Genomic DNA, 21,764 nt, shown 5'->3' on the forward strand with positions numbered 1-21,764 from the left:
GGAATATATTAGGGTTGGCTAGTTTTAAATCAGTTTAAAATAAAAGCTACAGTTCTGTCCTGTCTTCATTGTATACAAGTTACTTTTGTGGTTCGAGGACCCGATCCTCCCAAAGAGGAATGAATACACAAGGACACGTGATATAAGGTTAATGGGCAAGAAGAGGCCACAACTTTATTGATTACAGCAAGTGAAAAGGTATTGGCTTAGGCATTGGATTACGTCAGCTGACTCCACCCCCTCAGAGAGGGGTGAGTCTGAAACGAAGGGGGTTTATTCACCAGTAGGTGGAGCCTGTTGATACTAATCCAACTATAGGCTCTCCCCTGATGTCACCGAGGGTCGTGCCATGACCTCCCGCCAAGCAGGCATCGGACAGAATACACGACCGCCAGATTCCTTTAACGGAATACCCAAAAATTGAAGGCATAGGCGATGGCCACACCTAGCCCTTCGACACAACACATTATTCCAATGCCTAACCTACCCACCAATACCACGAAAGTTGTGACGATTGCTACGCGGTAGGTGAAAAAACCAAAAAGCCTAATGCCAAATGGAAAAATTCCTACCAGGCCCCCCGGACAACCAGGGCGACCAACCTAAGGTCCATAGCAAGGCCAAGGAAAACTAAGACCCTGAGCTCAAAGGGAGTGGAGGGTGGGTGAATTGCGACGGGACGACAAAGAGTGAGGCAGAGGAGGGGCTGGCGCCGCAGCATTTAGGTTGCTGAACACACACCCTCGGAGGCACCTGGTTGGGTGCCTGCCGATGGGCGTGGGCGCCAGCCAGGTGAGTGGGAGGCAGGGCTCGGGTTCCCGCCCACAACCACTCCCCTCTCTTCCAGGAGGAGAGTCTTTGCTGCATAATTTGCCCATAGTTCTCTCTCCATTGGGTAAAATAGGAACTTAAAAGCCCTCTAGCTTTAAAACTGCCAAGCCCATTTTAAACAAACTAACAAAAGAAAAAACAACAAACATTTCCATTTTTGAAATAATTTCAGTCACCAAAATGACAAGTTTAAGATTTTTTTCTTAACTGGCAAAAAATAAAATAAATGATCAGAGACAGACACTCCCATTCCTCTGATTTTTCCATCAGATTTCTTTGAAATCCAGAGAGCTTGTACAACTCACCAAATAAATCCTCCATACTAAATTTTAAATTGATGGAACAAATCATGTTACTTTTATAAAGGGCAGAACTTCCATGCTTTATAAACTTCCACTTGCTCATTTTGAGAAAAAGATTGTCCTAAGCATATTTACCTCCAAGTAAGTCTCATTAAAATAAAATAAAAATCTGAATAAACATGATTAGGAGGGTGGTGCTTATAAAACATTTTGTTAATGTTAGAGATCCAACTGGAGTCAAAAGCAGGACAGTGAATAACTTTTTTGTTAGTGTTTTAATAATGCAGAGATGGTTTCAAGTAAGTCATACTCAGCATAGACCTACTGAAATTAATGAACATGACTGAGTTAAATCTATTTATTTCAATGGGTCTACTCTGAGTAAAAGTCAGTTGAATACCACCCACCCTAGGTTTTTAACTTTGGGGTCCTTAAATCCCATTCTCCAGTTTATGTTGAGTATAGATATGAGTAATCAGGAGTTAATGTTCTTTAATGGCTAGAGATGTTTTCCTGATAGTCTTGAATGTCTCTCAAGCCTTTGGAAGGTGACACTCTCCAACCAGAGGAGAGACAGATAATGTTTTTTGGTCCAAGGCCTTTGCACTGTCCACTGCAACCCCTCTGGAAGCCACATGCCAGCAATGGATGTGGCCCTAAGTGAGTGTGGCCAGGCCACACCCTTACACTCTCTCCCATCCATGCAGGCGCACACACAGGCAGAGGAGAGATATGTATTAGCAGGAGAGATATGTATTTAAACCTATGTCCTGTATTCTGAAACATGCCAGGGCTGGAGTGTCTGCAAGTACAGAAAGAAAACTTCTTAATGTAACACAGGAAGGCTTTCAACGGCATGATGAGTGAATAAGTGATCTCTGGGAGATTTTAAAAGACATCTAGACGGGGAAAATAATAATAGCAAAAGGGGATGAAATAGGTGGAAATAAGGACATGCATTCTCTGCTCGGCCCCCCGCTCTGGTATGCATAACTCCTTACAAGAGACACACGAAGTAGCCAAACCTATCAGAGGCTCCAACTAATACTGCAGTGCTTTTCCTCCTCTAGGTCAGTGCCATTATTTAATTACTACCCTGGTGTATGCTGAGACATCAACAACATGAGCAGTACTGAGGAGCAGATCAGAGCAGCCCGGAAACAGGAAGCAGTGCTCAGGTCTGCTCCATTTTTTTCCAGGTGCATCAGAGCAGATGGCACTGCTCCTTCCTCATACCTGAGCACTCTGATCTGCCCCTAAGCACTGCTCACCATCACTGATGCTGGCAACACACTGGTTTGGGAGCTGGTGGGCCTTTTACAAAGGTCTGGTGGGTTGGATCAGGCCTCTTCAGACCACTCCTGAGGAGCAGAGAAGCAGTTTGAAGCCGTCCTGAACACTGACTGGCAGGGCCGCCCCAGGTTGCTCTGCCCCTAGAAGAAAAACAGAAAATGCTCCTTCTCCTCTGGGTGTGCAGCAGAGGAGGTGGTGGCGGCCTACAAGTGCAGAAGGAAGTGGGCAGTGTGCTCCTCAGAGGCCGGCCTTGCCACCTCTCTCAGGTGCCTGGAGCCTGCCACCTTGCCTCATGAACAGCCTACTGACTGGGTTCAGGGAGCTGGAGAGGGAAGGAAAATGCAATCAGGACACTGGAGAATGATGTGGGTAGATCCCTGCCATACAAACATAGGAAGTTGCCTTATACCAATTCTGACCACCTGTCCATCTAGCTCAGTATTTTCTGCCAGCTTCCGGTGGTTATGGTCTTCCAGTTCTCCACACTTGCCCTGCATCTGCATGAGCACCATGGGCCAACCCAACCCACACTTTCCTGTCTGCCTTAGTAGCAGGCAGTCTTCTGTAGCAAATGGACACTCTGCTGAAGAGCAGACTGAATCTGATGTAGAAGTCCTCTCATCCCACTTTGGCCTGTGGGCTGGAACAGAGGCCACATTCACAACATACAGTGGTACCTCTGGTTACGTACTTAATTCGTTCTGGAGGTCCGTTCTTAACCTGAAACTGTTCTTAACCTGAAGCACCACTTTAGCTAATGGGGCCTCCCGCTGCTGCTGTGCTGCCGCTGCGTGATTTCTGTTCTCATCCTGAAGCAAAGTTCTTAACCCGAGGTACTATTTCTGGGTTAGCAGAGTCTGTAACCTGAAGCGTATGTAACCCGAGGAACCACTGTATATGTAGATCAGCGTCACTTTACACAGTTGTAGCTTTTCCTATAGAACTCTGGGAACTGTTGTTTGTTAAAGGAGCTGAGTTGTTAGAAGACCCCTATTCCCCTCAAAGAGCTACAATTTCCAGCGCGGGTTAACTGTCAATCCATCTTTACAGGCAGCCACGACTGTTTAAAGTGCTTTATATGTATGGTTTGAATGTGGTCAGAATCTAGACAAGGCGTGCTTTTAAACTGCCTTTAAATCTGTCTCTAAATCTTGCTCATTAGCAATAATCCACACAGTTTGCTCTATAGCTGAGCATTGTCCTAGTTCAAGAACAGTGTGGGCTGCAGCTTGATTACTGGGGTAATGTATAGGGCAGCATACTAAGACCACTGTTAGGAGGCCCACCTCAGAAGGGTTGTCTGGAAGGAACTTCTGCAAGTGAGTGGGTGCCACAAGCGCAGCAAACACTTCTTCTGAGTTTGGGTGGGAGTCCAAATAAGCGATTTATGAAGGGTGAACTTTGTACCTTTAGATGAGGAGCATTAACTTTCAAATATCACCCAACAGAGGGTGAATTGCAGCACCAGCCAACCCACACAAGTTCTGGATATATTGTTCAGCTTCAAAGATATGAACATAGCTGTGTGTGTGTGTTCCTGTTAACAGTTCATAGTGTTGCATTCAGCAAGCTAGTCTTTCCATGGGGGCGGTGAACAACAGGAAAGCGGGCACTCCAACAACACGTCCAGGGAACACATCCTGCTAAGTTTTTAAATGCCAACTTCAAAACACAGAACTTCCTTCCTGAAACAGGAGGAGGAACAGGCGTGTATCCTTATAGTTTACAAATCACCTGCTAGATTAGAGTTAGATTGGATTTCTGACCCTTTTAAGGCATGGCCTCTTCCAGTATGTGGCTAGAACATCAGATGCTGTCTTACAGCAAGTCAGAACATTGCCTCATCTAGTTCACTTTGGTCTAAACCAGCCTTTCTCAACCTGTGGTTCCCCAGATGTTGTTGAACTACAACTCCCATCACCCCTAGCTAGCAAGGCCAGAGCTCAGGGATGATGGGAGTTGTAGTCCAACAACATCTGGGGACCCACAGGTTGAGAACCGCTGGTAGCAACTCTGCAGCGTTTCAGGCAGGGTTCTCTCTCAGTCCTACCTGGAGATGCCAAGGAGATGGCAAAACAGTGTTGTTGCCTAGGGCCCTTGGATGCTACCTTTGGATTCCTGACCAACCAACCACCTGCTGCTGCATTATCATTTGAGAGATCAGTGGGGAGATACTGTATAGAGATGCGTACTGTTACTGAGGGTGGGTCTTCACTGTGTGTCTCCAGCCTTAGGAACTGTGGGTTTCTGTGCTTGGGCTTAAGAGGGTAAACATATTCACCAGCTTTATGAGGAAACCTGCCACCAACTCGAAAGCAGTGGTGGAAACTTGAGCTATACAGAATGTAAAGGCATGGACTAGCTAGGAAAGAATGTATTCTAATGTGAAATGGTGCACTGTTACAGGCTACAAATGCCCATTAGCTACAAGTATGCATAAAGACCAAAAGATTAACATAGCTATTAAATATTTCATTTCTTTATTTGTTTTAGTTCTAGATTGCCCTTCATTGCACAGGAGCCCACGGTAGTGTATAAAATCTGAAAACACAATCAAATAACTGCAAAACATTGTAACACCTATAAATGACATCTTTAAAACAACCTTACTTAACACAAAACATAATGTACTAAGCAGCTGGGTCTTTGGGCATTTATATCTAAAAGTGCAGATGAAAAAATATGTCTACAGCTGATATCTAAAGATTGATAATCTGGGAGACAAATATATTTTTGCTGAGACAGAATTTCACAATCAGAGTGCCACCACTGAGAAGGCCCTGTCCTAGGTGACCTCCCTTGGTGATCTCAAGACATGTGTCGCACTCAGGGAGGTACTCCTTTAAGAACTCAGGTACCAAGCTGTTTAGGAATTTGTACAACCTTGAACTTAAGCCTGGTAGTTCGCAGGAAGCCAGTGAAATGCTTCTTTTAAGGATGACTGTCATATGAGTCACAATTGCTGAGTAGCTGCGTTCTGCACCAACTTCAGCTTCTAGACCATCTTCAAGAATAGCCCCTCATAAAACACAATGTAATAGTCCAATCAAGAGGTTATCAGAGCATGGATTAGTGATACCAGGCTGTCCTGGCCTAGGAATGACTGCAGCTGATAAACCAGCTGTCCCTTGACTTGTTTCAGAGGGAATTCCCTAGGCTAGGTCCAATCTTTGGGAAGGCCCTCTCCTCCCCTTCATGGGTTGCAATACAGTGTGCTGAAGGCTGTGTACACACTATACCTCTAAAGCATATTCTTTCCCTCAAAGAATTATGGGTACTGTAGTGTGCCTCCTACAGAGTTGCAATTCCCAGTAACCGTAACAAACCACAGTGCTTTGGATATTTTAAAAAGATGTAGTGTGTGCACAGCCTCAGCAGGCAACAGTACAATCAGGAGAGCTGCCTTTTGCTGCGTGCAATTGTTATTGTACTCCAATTAATCCAAAAATTATTAAGAGCTTCTCTACTTAACATGTTTGTTTTCTTCTTCTGAGTCTACTGAGCCCTGGTAAATATTGCATGGACAGGATCGTACAGCTCTGAAGTAACGGCATGCACCAGATGTTCATCCTCCTGGGTATTTGAAATCATTGTTGAAACCACATGTTACAACAGCTGTAATCTCAACTAAACAATAATACTCTGTTGATGTAGTTGATGCTTGGACCTGTGCAAGCTTTGCCTCATAGTGCAAGAAACCTTTGAAGACTGAAAGGGTTCTCCAAGATGTTCTTAATGTTTGAACTTGGTTTGTTTGTAACAACCTATTCTAATGCATCAATGCTTAATTCTGCCAGCTGCAAAAGCAAACATCCAATAAACTGACCTAGGTTCTGCTCTTCCAGTGGGACTGGGTGTGGGTAAAATATTCAGGCGATGTGTATTTAATGCATCTGCTGTTAAAGAAAGAAAATAAGTGGAGCCTGTTGGATTAGGCCAATGGCCCATTTAGTCCAGCATCCTGTTCTCACAGTGACCAACCAAATGCCTGTGGGAAACCTGCAAACAGGACTTGAGCACAAGAGCACTTTCCCTTCCTGTGGTTTCCAACAACTGCTATTTAGAAGCATTGCTGCCTCTCACTGTGAAGGCAGCACATAACCATAACACCAGGAAAATTAACTATGAACCCCTAAATTTGGGATCCTCTCCAAACCCATGCCGAAGTTTTGCAGTGCCCCACAAACTGAGCAATTGATATCTCAAACATGGGGGCCATATTTAATATTAACTATGAACCCCAATTTTTAGGGTCCCCTCCAAACTGGTGCCAAATTGTTGTAGTTGTTTTGCAGCAAAAGCCCGGCATTTTGTAGCGCCACACAAACTGTGCATTGAAACTGCAAAACTTTGGCACAGGTTTGGAGAGGATCCCAAATTCTGGGGTCTGTAGTTAATAGGGCCCATCATGCCTAAAAGCCACTGAGGGCCTTATCCTCAATGACCCTGTCAAATTCTCTTTTAATGCCACACAAGATGGTGAACATGACTGCCTCCTGTGGGCGCAAGTTCCATACTTTAACTATGTGATGTGAACTAGGACTTGCTGTTATCAGCCTCAGTCTCCCAAAAGTTCTAGTGTTATACAGTGGTACTTTGGGTTACAGATACTTCAGGTTACAGACTCTGATAACCCAGAAATAGTACTTTGCTTCAGGATGAGAACAGAAATCGCGCGGCGGCAGTGGGAGGCCCCATTAGCTAAAGTGGTACTTCAGGTTAAGAACAGTTTCAGGTTAAGAATGGACCTCCAGAACGAATTAAGTTCTTAACCCGAGGTACCACTGTGCTGCCCAAGAATGGATTTGTTATCTGACATAGAGTTCCGCATCCTGGCAAAATTATATGGGGCTGGATCAGCTTATTTCTGTTTTGGTTTTTTTTTGGTCAGTTTTGTATTTGAGACCTTACATTATTTCTCAATCATATGTCTGTTTTGTCCTGATCTTTTTTTTTTTTTTTTGCAGAAGATTCACATTAAACTGTATGCATTTCACACACATTTTATGCAATCCAACTCCCTAAAACACACATTTGTGTATACTTTTGAGTTTCCCTTAAAATATTCATTTTTTACACTTTTTAAATGTGAAATATGCATTTTTGTGTATTTTCATTTAAACCAAAACAGCATTGCAAAATTTGAGGAACTGATAGTTGCGTTCTAATTTGCATCTAAGCATGGAACCGGTGAATTAGGTCAATTTGTTTTAAAATATCCCCCCCCCCCCATCCTTACAAGATTAGCAGTTGCTTTTTAAAATCAGATTTCTAGCCTCCAGAGTTGTTAACAGCACAGGAGCACTGCCAGAATAAAATGGCAAGCATAACAATGACTAAACAGAGGATCACTAGATTATGCTCTGGTTGACCTCTCAAAGAAATGGAGCCCAAAATAGCACTAATTGTAATCTGTGCTATCTAGCTAACCAGTCGAGTGCAGAGGGAACCAACACCTGCCAACCTATGAATTGCTGCTTAGCAGTTTAATCTAATTAAATGCCATATGAATATTAATCTTCTCCTTTTATGGAGTTACATTATGCCACTGTGTAGCCGAGTGTTGCATATGGCCCACCAGGCCGTGGGAATTGGGAGGGTTTGATCTCCTGACAACATTAATGGCTGATGTGAGGCTTTTATATGAATAGTTTCCTTTGTAAATTAGTTAAATCTGTTTTGCAGCTGAAGTTGTGCATTCGATGCAGAGTAGGGAGGCTGTTTATGGGTTATTTATACTTTGCAGCATATTGGGACATCTTCTTGAGACTTTCTCTCTCTCTCTGCTTAATTGTTAAGGTAAAATTGAAGGGTGTGGAGCCTTAGAGAAAACTGGTTTCACCTGGGTGTGTCTCATGGGGTAGGACCTCAAGCATAAATTATTTAAAAGAATCAGCTTGGAGTAGCCCTCGAAAGACGCATGTTACTTACTGAAATGTGTTTGGAGTGGTTCCAAGAGAAATGGAGGTGCAAAAATCCTTCCGTGAAGCACTGTCACTTCTTTAACAAGCTTTTTGAATTCAGAGACCGAAACCTTCAGAGCTTACTACCTTCATGGACCCATTCATTAACATTCAGGGGCATGCTCAGAGTGTGCCCTGAGGGGGCTGAGCCCAGGCCATTTTGAGTCAGGCTCGCATTTCCTGCTCTTCTCTCTCCCTTCTTGAAAAAACTTCTTTTTTTCTTGCTTGGCTTAGGAGGGCAGCTAGACACACTTCAAAGTGCCATGCTGGCAAGACCCCAACCACCCAGCATCTTAATTTGCTCAGAGGCGTTTATGCATCTAAATTAGCATGGGAGCATTTGTGTTATGGGCTAGCACCCAGAGTCCTTCAAGCAACTCTTTGTTAATATAATTTCTGAGTGCAAAACCAAAATCAAATACAGGAGTAATATTGCAATAAACATCTCCCCTCCCTAGCTGCCAGGTTGAGACCCTGAGGGGGTTCCTGTACTTATAAGAGTTTCACAAAAGGGAGGTTTTTTTAAAAAAAACCTTTTGCAACTTTTCCCATCATGGTGCAGCATTGATGAGAGAAGCTGCACCACATGAAATTCTCACTTTATTGCAACTGCTAAGGGTACAGGAGCCTCCCAGAGTCTGACCTGAATACACTGAACAGTGTTTCTATTGTTCTCCCACTAACACAGCTTTACTTAGCTAATTCCAGCTAATAATCTGCAGGCACCTTTACTAGGCTTGACCTCTTATTTGTCAGTTATATAAACATTGTGTCAGTTAGAAAATGAATCAAAATTCAAAGACTGCTATTATCAGGACATACATTAATATGAAACTAACTTACTTACAGCTGGACTGACATGCTGATCAGTCTACGTCTAAATGTAGCCTCTTGTCTTTTGTTCCTGATAGAAGTTCTATGCCTTTAAGAACTGCATGGCAGTAGAAAATCAAAAGCATCAGTTCTTCCCATCACTGCACTGAGGAGCTAGGAAAATTCCACACCTGTAGAAATTCAACCTGTCATGCAGCTGTTTAAAGCACAGTCAGAGGCAATGTGACATGTCAATACTTCTTATTTCTGTTTCGTTAAATGTACAGGCTTTATCCACACTAATGTAAGATTTGGCTGTGATCAATTTATTCTGGAAAGAATGGAGGTGCCCTGGGAGAATCCTGATAGTCTGTCCTTTTAGAACCACAGCCATGCCTTCTGATCCTTAATTCAATTAGCTGGGAGTAAATCCTATTCACTCCTAATACAGTTGCTGCTGGGTAAGTAGGTTTGAGGATCACAGCTTCACCTAGCGGGTGACCAGATGTAAAAGATGACTGAGCTCCTTTCTGCAGGCTCAGTTTGCCCATACAGAGATGAAAAAGTGGGACCTTTGCCCAAATTCTCTCTTCAACACAAAAGGTGGCTAAACAACCCCAGAAGAACCAAAACGTGTCCCCCCACCAGAGATACTGCCCTTTCCCATACATTCTGTAGACCCCATTTAGTATGTGCAGCCTGCTAAAGTTACGATCATCTAGCTACCGTTCCAGGCACAGGAAAATCAATAAAAGAAAAGAAAAAGAAAAAAAGCAATCCTACCATCTTTAGGGCCGTAGCCTTAGTTCCACTGAGCTCAAAAACAAAGCTGTGCAGAGAAAACTGAAACACTATAAACAGTGGGGTTAAAATGGCAAACAAGACATGCAAAAAAATAGTTCGTGACACAATTCAAATTAATGCTGAAATTTAACTGAATTGTCACATATTGTATTTTTTGCATGTCTTTGCCATTTTAACTTGTTTACAGATTCCCCCCTTTCATAAACAGTACCCCTGCCAATGGAGAACAACATTATCATGCATCTGATGAAGTGGACTGTGGTCCACAAAACGTCTGCCATAATAAATGTGACAAGACTCACCACTGGGTTGTTGTTTTTTGTTTTTGTTTTGCAATGGAATTACAACCGTCGGCTACTTCTCAACACAGTACACTGTGTACATTTATTCTTTTGAAGCTTCCCTGTACTTGCTTCTTACGCAGGTGTGTTAGTAAACTGACCATAAATTGCCTTGAAAAAAAATCCTTAAATGATTGACGGAATACTGAATTCCACAATGGAGGGGAAGAGCTGTAGCTTAGTGGAAGTGGAGCTGCTTTGCATGCGAGAAGTTCAATCCCCAGCATCTCCAGGCAGGGCTGGGAAAGACTCCCTGCTGAAACCTTGGAGAGCTTCTGCCAGTCAGTGTAGACAATTTTGAAGTAGCTGGACCATTGGATTTGATTCACAGAATCATAGAGGTGGGACCCCAAGGGTCATCTGATTTAACCCCCTGCCAATGCAGGAATCTCAACTAAAGCATCCTTGACAGATGGCCATCCAAGGAGAGTCCACAGCCTCCCGGGGTAGTCCATTCCACTGTTGAACAGCTCTTACTGTCAGAAAGCTCTTCCTGATTCACTCTAAGGGAACTTCCTATGTTCATTCTTGCAGTGCTTACAGAATAGCTGCATCTCATATGCACTGAGTAGTGTTTATTTTCTGGATAGGTAGTTATGGGCTGGTGGGGGTGAGGATAGAAGAGAAGGCACTAGCATTTTGTACTTAGGGAAGAGTCAACATGGGTTGGGTCACCAATTGCTACATAACTGTGCATAGCCATTCAAAATATGCCTTGTGGTGTCCAGTGGCAAGCTGCAAATTGAACACCATCCTAAACCTACTAATCCTTTGAACTCAAAGGGAGTGCAGCAGAAAGTAGCAACACACACCTGTAGTCAAGTATCAAGGGTTCAAATATACTGGTAGTCCAAGATGGATAGCAGTAGCCTACATAACCTTTTGGTAGGGCTAAACAAAGAACAGGGTGCTGCTGTGAGCTGTTTCCTAGATCTCTGGGAAAAAACAAAACAGTGTGCTTGTGTGTGAGTTTGCAACGTGGGGGGGGGGTGTCCTCCACAGGCTAAACTGTGGAGTTTAGCCTGTGGTTTCTATCCTAGTTTAGCCTAGTTTCTATCCTAAACTAGGATAGAAAGGGAAGAAGCATCATAACTAGTACCTAGGACCCCACCTTCTTAGAGTTGCAACCTCATCAGATGTTGTGACTGAGTGGTGAAATATCAGGCAGAAACTGCTGACAGCAACCTGCCTGCCAATGAAGTTAAGCACCTAATATAAAGTAACTGGAAGTCAATACACTATAATCACATAATTATACAATGCTGAATGTTATCTGTTTCAGATCCTTAATTGCATTGCAATTAAGAACAATCCACAGAAAACATTTGGGAAGTACAGTACAGTATTCTGTTTTGGGGTCATTTAATCCTTGTTACGTGGACACGGGTGGCGCTGTGGGTTAAACCACAGAGCCTAGGGCTTGTCAATCAGAAGGTCGGTGGTTCAAATCCCCGCGACGGGGTGAGCTCCCGTTATTCGGTCCCTGCTCCTGCCAACCTAGCAGTTCGAAAGCACACCAAAGTGCAAATAGATAAATAGGTACCACTCCGGCGGGAAGGTAAACGGCATTTCCGTGCGCTGCTCTGCTTCACCAGAAGTGGCTTAGTCATGCTGGCCACATGACCCAGAAGCTGCACGCCGGCTCCCTCGGCCAATAAAGCGAGATGAGCGCCGCAACCCCAGAGTCGTCCGTGACTGGACCTAATGGTTAGGGGTTCCTTTACCTTTACCTAATCCTTGTTACATGGCAGACAGTGACAGGTGCTACGGGAAACACAGGTGGGTGGAGCCTGTGTTTTCATTTAACTGGTATGAGAGTAAACATGTTTTGTACATCCTAGTGAACCCAAGTGGCATGGCGTGCACAAATTCAGTTACATTCGGTTAATTTGTTTTAATGAATTTTGCAAGTAACTGCAAAACAGGGCAAATCTTTGCTATTTAACCTGTCTGGGAGTATCTTGTAGAAATATGCAATTTAGGTGTGGCTTGAAAACATCAAAGTTTTGCTTTTATGGGGTGTTTCAGAAATGTTCATGGTTTTTGATTTCTAGATTCCCTCCCCCCTGCCTCTATACGACACCATAAATGACCCACTTATTTCATAATCACCCCTCCCTCCCCAAAACTGCATGTTCTGTACCTTCCTTAAGGGGGAAAAATGCAGTGAAAGAATATAGTCAGCATTTTGAAAACTTGTTTGGACAAATTCCAAGTCTGGCAATATGTTGCTATGCAAATAATGACATTTCAGTACTAAAAAATAACCCTTATCTATGTTTGTCTAACTTACAAAAGTGTAAGAATGCAAAAATATACAAAGCAATGATTATAGAATAATGGTGATCTAATACTGAAAAAATCTGAACAAGAAAAAGAAAAGCCAACACAAACATACCATAGAAAAATGGTATGGTTGCAACTTGTCTTCAAAATTATTATTTCAAGAATGTATAAGCAAATACACTTTCATCTCATTAGACTTATCAGTCTGTTATTGAAAAAAATAAGTTAAGAGGGGGCATTTAAGGGTACTTAAGTTAGCAGCTGTAAATATTTGTGAAGCTGACAGAAAATTAATAGTTCTAAACTAAATCTACTGTTTCCCTGTTGCTTTTAAATAAACTTGATACAATCTTTTGGGGGTTAGAAAGAATGTTATATCCCATTACTTTCTGAATGTTTATCAATATTTCCTGCCAAAACCTTTGTGTATTAGGGCACAGTTAGAAAATCTGCATGAAATCAGAATTGGATGAGTTAGATTAATAGATTAATATTATTACGAGTTTGAGGTGGAGTGAAGTAGGCTATATGCAAGAGCCCCTCCTAACCCCTGGATCTAGCAAGTGTTAAAATATGTCAGGCTAGCTTCCTGTGTTGAGGTGATAGACTTGGTGATGGGCCATGAAAGGAAACAAAGGAAGGTGGATTTGTGTGAGCCCCTTCCTCAACTGGAGAGAGTCTGAGCAATGTTTGATTTCTGTCTGTATCCAAGGCTTCAGAAACAAGACACTTTTGAGGTGTTAATGATGTGAACCCTTCTATCGCAGGCTGAGGTTGTATATATGTGTAAATAAACCATATATCATAAAGATACCACTGTCTCCACCCATTGTCCATCATTCCAAATGAAACACAAATCCTGTCTAAGCGCCTGGAACACTTGGAATCTCTCAGCACTCGGAGACTGGGGTGGTGTGTGCAGAATATCATCAACAGAGTCCTACACTTCTGTTCTGACTTATCAGTCTGTGGAGCTTGGTCTAACATCCATACAATAGTTGATCAAATGACAGTAAAGTAGTACAGCCTTGGTACTTATTTGCCCGCTAGTTTTGGAGGTTACAGATGGAAGACTGATCTCAGTTAAATCAGGTTTTGTAATTCCCACATGTGCCTGATGGTGTCACACTAACCTGTGCTTTAATGCTCTAATGTTACTGTTAACTAAGTAGCCAGATTTTTATTGTTGAATGAGCAAATTCTAATTATTACATGATGTATTAACCACATTCCTACATTTTTTGCTTTAAACCCTAATGGGAAGTGACTGAGAAGTGTTTTTAGGCTGCAATACTTTATATATCCTAGGAGTAGGTACCATTGAACTCAATGAGGAATACTTCTCAATAGATATCCACAGGATCACATTGACAGCATCTGCAAAAAACCCCCTCATATTTCCTACCTTTATTAATGTTACCTATATTAATTAGTTATATTAATTAATTATATAATAATTATATTACCTAGATTAATATGACCATATGAATTACCATATTAATTTATTGTAAAAAATCTAACCTAACATTCCAGCAAAGGACAACCAAAGCAGTTTGCACATTCTATCTACCATAGAATTCCTTAAAATCAATTACAAAAATTAAGTAAAAATCACAAAAAATAATAACTCAAAAGCAACCAGAATATGTGATTGCCTTGTGGCTGTGCTTGACTTGGTAGGTTGCAAGTTATAGCTTGACAACCCCTATGATTTTGCAGTTTGGGGTAGAAAGAAAAAAACACACCTGGGAGGTTTGCTAATCCTGTGGTGGACTCTCATATCTCATTGGTGGGCAGAGTTCAGTTCAGTGGTTCACAAGTTGTGTAGGCCTTTGTATGTCTAACCACCTTGAGTACTTTTAAATGCCCTTTCTAGTTACCGGTAAGTCCCTGAGAAGTTTACCTAGCTGATTTCTTCATCTGAGAAGTTTCTCTATTTCTTAATTGTTTGAGGCGGGTTTGATGGCAGTCAAAAACAATGCTTGAAATCTTCTTCCTAAAATCTTCTGTATGCAATGGAATGGAATGACCTTGCTCCATCACATTTCGCAGGACCAGTTTGGAGATGTTTGGCACCTGAAGTCCCCGCAATCCAAGAGATGGCTGACAAAGGTGTGGCTTAATCTTTGCAAAGCAGTTGACTGCCAAAGCAGTTGGCAATTCTTCACCTGTTCCAGTTTCCTTTGTGGTGGGCTTTTATAAGCCCCGGAAGTTTTTTTCTGAGCCCGGTTCAGGAGAACTTAGCCAACACCCTTCTCTGGAATGCTCTGGTCAGGGAGGGCCTGATATCTTCAGCACCAGTTACAGTGCTTCTTATTTGTCCAGTCCTTTTAACATGTTACTCATTTAAACTGGTTTCCCTTTTATTTACCTTTTAATATTGTTGCTGCTCTGCCTCTTGCTGTTTTATTGCATCTTTATAGATGGTGTTTTTTTAACCTCAGTGTAAACTGCTGTGGGAGGAACTGTCCAAAAAGCAGCATATGCAGCAATCAAACTCTGATCCTTGCAGACTTCCCATTTCTGGAGCTAAATGCATTCAGTCTGCTACCTGGCTTTCTTTGCTTTCTAAAAATAAGTCACAAACAAGGGAACTGACTCAACGGAAGCAGAGTGATTGATGCAAGCAAGAGAAGGTAGATAGGAATCTTAATACCTACAGACAGTACTTTGGCCTACTTATTTCCAGTTCTTGAGGTGTGGTAAGGCATGGAAGACTGACTTCTTTCTTCACCAAATCAGATAATCACCCTACATCCTTTAATTTGCAGGCCAGCAATTGGGACATGACAGGTATTGCTGAAAGAGGTTGCGTGCTTTGATGCTCTGCATTAATTGTGCTATGTAAAAGGTTAGCCTGGATAATTTCAGTACTCCCTTTGGCCACATGGGTAAGACACAGAGAGGCCAAAGAACAGGAGCAAAAGGAGGAGGAAGACAACTGAAGGCCCCTCCAGACTGGGTGTATTCTGCAACGTGTCATTGATGCAATAACAGGGAATTGGTGTTTGATTGTCCACACATCATTTTGCTTTGTTACTTGTCCTGTGATATTCCCCAGTGTTACTTGTCCTGTGATATTCCCCGCATTATTGCCCTCTGGAGGGATAACTGCACTATCATGTGACAAAAGTGGTTCAGAAAATAAACAAGACAATAGAGAGCTACAGGGTTTTTAGCAGGAAGTTATGGAATGTGCACTGATAGGATATGAAGCAGTATGTCCACCCCAAAACATTTGCAGGTGCAAACAGTATTGAAAACATTATCACATATAGCCTCCCTGACCTTCATGAGCACAGATAATCATGAATGCATAATAAAAAGGATGTATGGATAATGCTCATTTAGGGTTGTTGTTTTGCGTGTGTTCTCAACCAGTCATTAATGTGAAAGTGCAAAGTAGGGTAGGGAGACAAATGTTTGGAGGGTGAAGGGAGTAACATATGAGAAACAGCAATATGACTTGAAGAACTCTGATAATGTTTGAATTACGGTACAAAGAACCAGAAAAGGGATAGCACCCTAACCATTCTGAGCTGTTCCTCTTACTGATTGCCTTTAGAAGGCTATGTGAGAGTGCATGATTTGGCTAAAACTGGGGGGAGTTGGACTGAGGCCATGGGGATCCACATTTGGCCCCCACAGTGAACCATTTTCTTCTTCATGTGCCCCTTCCATGAAAGGTCCAGAAGGTGGCAACATGAGAACGGGCCTTTTCTGTGGTGGCTCCCTGTTTGTGGAATGCTTTCCCCAGGGAGGCTTGCCTGGCACCTTCACAACATGTCTTTAGGCTGATTAAACAATCTATGGCATTTTAAATGTGTTTGGGGGTGTGTGTGTTTTTTGTTTTGTTCTTATTATGATTATATATATTTTGTATTTTCATTTTGTCTTTTTGTGCTGTAAACCACACTGTGATCTTCTAATGAAAGGCAGTATATAAATTCAATAAATATTATGAATAATATCTTCCAGATCCATAGTTTTCTTTCTTTCCTTCTTTCTTTCTGTTAAAAAAACGAGTAAGTTTCTAGCATTTATGGAACCTAATATAGGAGGCAAAGTGTATAGGCATTATTCTTCACAATCTTTTGCAAGAAACCAGCCTGTTCCACCTTTCAGTGTTTTACTTTGTACTCCTCCCTGGAAAAATTCCCGCAGACACCCATGGGTAGTGTAAGTGGATTTCATGACCGGGTCCTCTACCTCTCCACCCATAATTATCAGGCGACATAGGCTGTCCAAACCCAGACAGCTTTTAATCTGCATCTAAAAATGTGAGAGATCACTATATTTTATTTGGGAACATAAGGTTAGTTGTAGTGTTAGCAGTTACGGTAATAATATATCACAGGGTTTCAGATGTACTACAACATAAGGTTAGTTGTAGTGTTAGCAGTTACGGTAATAATATATCACAGGGTTTCAGATGTACTTTTACCAGGCGTACAAAAGTACATCCAAAGTACATATTGTCAGCCCCATTCTGTAATATTTACTCTTAAACTGTATTTAATAGGGCATATTCCAAGTGAATGTGCAGGGGATTGTAGCCTGAGAGGTGCGCTTGAAAAGTTAACTTAGTGAGTAAAGTCAGGAGTGGGGAATCTGTGGCCATCCAGTTGTTGCTGAACTACAGTTCCCATCACCCCTGGCCATTAGTCATGCTGGCTGTGGCTAATGAGAGTTGGCTTTCTGGAGGAATTAAACTCTCTGTGTGATGAAGACAGCTCATGTGAACCAGGCCACCTCCATAGGTAAACTGAAGGACCATAATATTGTAACCTGGAAGCTACCATTCCTTCCCAGCTTGTTTTTCAGAAAAGGTTCCTTGGGGAGAGAAGGAGCGGAGGAAGGAGGAAAAGAATAGGAAAAAGAGTGGAGGGACATTATGAGCCCTGCTGGACCAGACACTAGTCTGTCTAATCCAGCTTCCTGATTTCCACAGTGCAGTGGCCAATCACATGCCCCTGGGAAGTATAACTAGGGCGGGAAGGAAACGGGCTTCTTCCATTGTCGCAGTCCTAGTTTCAATGTTTGGCATCACCAGGTAGAGTTGAGATTCCTTTAGTAGAATAAATACCATAAGTATACTGCATTTTACTGCTCCAGAAGGCTTATTTCAATTTATGGCAACGGCCATACTCAAATATCTCAGGACCAAAAGTGGCCACATGATATCTGCAGCCTTCAAATTGTTTGAGGCAAAGTCTATATTGCGCAAAGGCAAAGTTTGAGGCTGCTATATTGTGCTCAACTGCCCCCCCCCAACTGTGCAACACTGGAATTGGTACAATCTAAATTTCTAAGATCAGTCCTACATGTGCCCAAAAACGTTTCCAGTGGAACCCCACACCTAGAAACTGGACTTGTAAGAATTGAGGCTAGAGTGTGGATTGCCACACTTAATTACTGACTGAGTCTATCCTTCTTCCTGCATGGCCTTGCTCTCCTAATTATAAAGGATGACTTCTGAATTACTTGGAAATGATCAGTGCTAAACAAAACAACAACCCTAGGTTTTACCCTGCAAATTTTATTTGACATGGAATACGAAAAAGTAAAAACAAAAAACCCATTAAACAGCGTATGGAAGATATAGAATGCCAAGCAGATCTAGCCAAATCCCAATGTTTTTTAATCAGTGAAACCAAAAGATACCTTAATTCCCAAATGCCATACATAACCAACCTAGAAATACCAAAACAGTGAAGGCTCTCCCCTCAGCTATCCAGGAAGGCTGTTTTAGGAAGGTACCGTATTAGGAGAGGAAATGCCCCTGTGGCTCAGGGCAACTAGAAACTACTGAACATGTCTTCTTCCACTGCCAATATTATACAGGTATACAAGTCAGGTCCATTCTGCCAATACTACACAAATTCCCTGGATGGACAGAGCAACTCCATACCTTCTTGCTACTTCAAGATGCAAACCCAGATGTAATATACTCAGCAATCAGATTTTGCGCTGCCATGATGGACATTCACCAAAGAATGGTTTGGGTCACACACCAGACCTAAACTGAAGGTTCATACGCAAGACCTGTGCCCTCTCTTGCACCCTCCCTTCTACAGTTACTTTTGCAACTGCTTGCTCTTAACCCTCTAGCTGATTTTAAGTCTCTCTTAAATGCATCTCCCCTTCTCTGAGTCACTCATTTTACCCATTTTATCTGTTTTATTTCCTAAATTACTGTGTGTTTCTATTTTAACATATGCAGGTCTGTGGCTGTAATAAAGATGATGATGCAAATTTAAACAACTTTCTCTTTGTTGTTGTTGTTTTTTAATATAGAACGTTTCATGAATTTGCGTGTCATCCTTGCGCAGGGGCCATGCTAATCTTCTCTGTATCGTTCCATTTTTATTTTTTGTATATGTGCTGCCAAAGTGAGAACCTTTGTCGTTGTTGTTGTATCTCAACTTTTGTTTTTTCTTATTGCACTTTTCCTTTGTTTTGTGAACATAGACAAGCAAATAAGAGAATAGAATGAAACACACGCAATTCAGCATGGTATCTGCAGAATTTGTGCTTTCAGAGAATAATGCATGCAATCGTTGGAGAAACCAGGGCTGTTGTAAGTAGGAATACAATATTACTCTGAAAAATGTCCTAGAAAAACTTCAAAAACTCATGCAAACAAGTAGCCAGGAGTAATGTCAATCTAAGACAGATTCAGTGGCATATCTAGGGCATACCCCCCCCCCGAGAGACACATTGCCAAAATCTGATTTAGTAAACATCGTTTGTGAAGCTCCAGAAATGGGCAGCAAAGATAAGCTTCCATCGTTCTTTGGACTTGGTTGGAAACCTTTCAAAGCCCCTTTCAGCCAACAAAATAGTATGAGAAACAGTTGCTAGATTTATCATTTTTGCTGCAGAGACCGGCACAGATATTTTGTTAATATAATTGCATCATGCTGAGGGGTTTTAGGAAATCCCTAATCTCCTGACAATGCTAGAGATGGAACTCTGGCAATTGTATTTCTGTGAGAACAGGGCTCTCCTAACAACTCTTAGTACCCTTAACAAGCTACAGTGCCCAGGATACTTTGGACAAAGCCATGACTGCTAAAGTAGTACAGTACTGTGGTGCTTTAAATGTATGGTATGGAAGCGGCCTTAGTCTAATGAAATGTTAACTTCAGTAAGATTTTGCTGGCCAGAGAGGGACAAAAATATTGTGTGGATAAAGGGTCTTGGTGCCATGGGTCGTTTTTTCTTTAGCTTTCTTTCTAAATGAAGGAGAGTATGTGGATAGGATGTTGAGTCTGATTTAGGTGTGCATAATATGTATGGAAAAGAATGTGGTGTGGCTGGCTGGCTGTGGATATGCCTTGGGCCAGCCCTCTGTGTGCATGGGGTCCCTGGAAGGTTAGCTATGAAGGAATGCAGCCCTTGGGTTGAAAAACACATCTCCACCCTTGAACTATCATATGCCACAAATGACAAATCATAGGTGCCATGTTGTCAGTTATCTATTCCTCCTGTCCATGGGAGAAGTTAACCTGTGACATAATAGAGCCATTTGATAACCTATAAAGCTTTATATGGCCCAGGACCTCAATACCTTAAGGTCTGGCTCTCCCCATCCAAACCAAGCCAGACCCTGCAATTGTCATCCAAGGCCCTTCTCCATGTTCTCCCTCCCCAAGGGGTTGACAACACGAGAATGAGCCTTTTCTGTGGTGGCTCCCTATCTTGGAATGCTCTCCCCAGAGAGTCTTGCCTGATGCCAGGTGAAAACATTCCTCCTTACCCAGGCCTTTGACCGTTAAACAAGCTAAATGTGGGGGGATTGTTATTATGATTCCCCCCCTGTGATTGTTTAATTGTCTTTTATTACTATGTGATAGAAATTAGGTTTTTAATGTTGTACACTGTTGTGGGATAAAGGGCAGTATATAAATTGAATAATAAAAATAAACTAATAATAATCAGTTAACTGGACAAATAGTTGCCCTAGTATGATAGGTTGTCATTCAGAAGTGGTCTAAAAATTACCACAGAAATGTTAATTTAATTCATGCCTTTTGTTTTTGTTGGAAACAGTTCCTAAATACCTTGTGGTATATATTGGGATTTACCGGTAATTAATCTGTATGGAAACGCAGAAATACCTACACAATAATGGAATTTCACGCAAAACTATTTGCTTACACCATCTAAGACCCAATGTTTCAGCTGAGAAAAATAACAGATTGGAAAAAAGAGAGCCTTCATTTTGTTAGACAGGAAATGGTGCCATGGGGTGACTCCTTATGAGCATTGTCCCGGAGCTAAAGTAACCTCATGATCCAGACAAGTATAACAAGTGTAACCGTTTCAAGTGGATGCAGGATATCAAAGCAGTGTCAGTAGCATACGTGGAACAAAATGAATTTAAGCACAGAAAGAAGTAATAACAAGGATATAGCTATACCAGTCAATTATATACATTTTGCTGTAATGAGGTATGAGTATCTGAAGACTAGCCTTAACCAGACAATGAACTGCTAAATATGTGGAATGGTGGGGTTTGGGATCATGGTGGCTCCTGACCTTCACGTATTTAAACAAAATTTAGGTTGAGGGCCATAGCTCAGTGGTAGAGCATCTGCTTTGCATGCAGAAGTTCTCAGGTGACTCCTGCCTGTAAATGAGAATATACCATAGCTTCCTACGTGCCTAAAATTGGAACAGAGCTTATTCCTACACAACCCCATACTCCCATTCTAGGAGGTACCGGTAAATTGTGTCTACTACAAAACCATTTTTAAGTACGTACTGTATTGTGATCTGTTTGAGAAGTTAGATACAGTTCTGCTGTAGATGTAATGCCTTCCACAGCATATTGAGAAACATGCTTGCTTTCGGATCACAAATTGTAACTTACAAGCATGCAATTTATGAGCACTGTGACTGTAGTAAGAAAAATAAGTACAGCATTAGGAATGGTCATGGCTGTCACCTTTACTACAGTATGAAGCAATAAGACTTAATGGTTTTCCAGCTCCCACAAGGCCATGTGAGTCATCTAGGTCTACTTTGCTAAGATTATGTGTTTTTCTAAGACAATTTTGGTTGTTCCATCCTACTCTAACACACCTTAACAAGTAGAATGTAGACTATAATTATTATTTTCTATG

General features: G+C 41.9%; 2 protein-coding genes across 9 annotated transcripts in view; one reads left to right on the top strand and one right to left on the bottom strand.

The window, feature by feature from the left end:
* The window catches only part of GPR148 (G protein-coupled receptor 148), an 83,142-nt gene that overhangs the window by 59,747 nt on the left and 1,631 nt on the right, over positions 1-21,764 (bottom strand). The gene's annotated exons all lie outside the window — the stretch shown is intronic.
* The window catches only part of ARHGEF4 (Rho guanine nucleotide exchange factor 4), a 157,096-nt gene that overhangs the window by 21,220 nt on the left and 114,112 nt on the right, over positions 1-21,764 (top strand). The window lies entirely within an intron of this gene.

Source organism: Podarcis cretensis (genome assembly GCF_951804945.1).
Source record: "Podarcis cretensis genome assembly, chromosome: 5".
NCBI classification, from domain to species: Eukaryota; Metazoa; Chordata; class Lepidosauria; order Squamata; family Lacertidae; genus Podarcis; species Podarcis cretensis.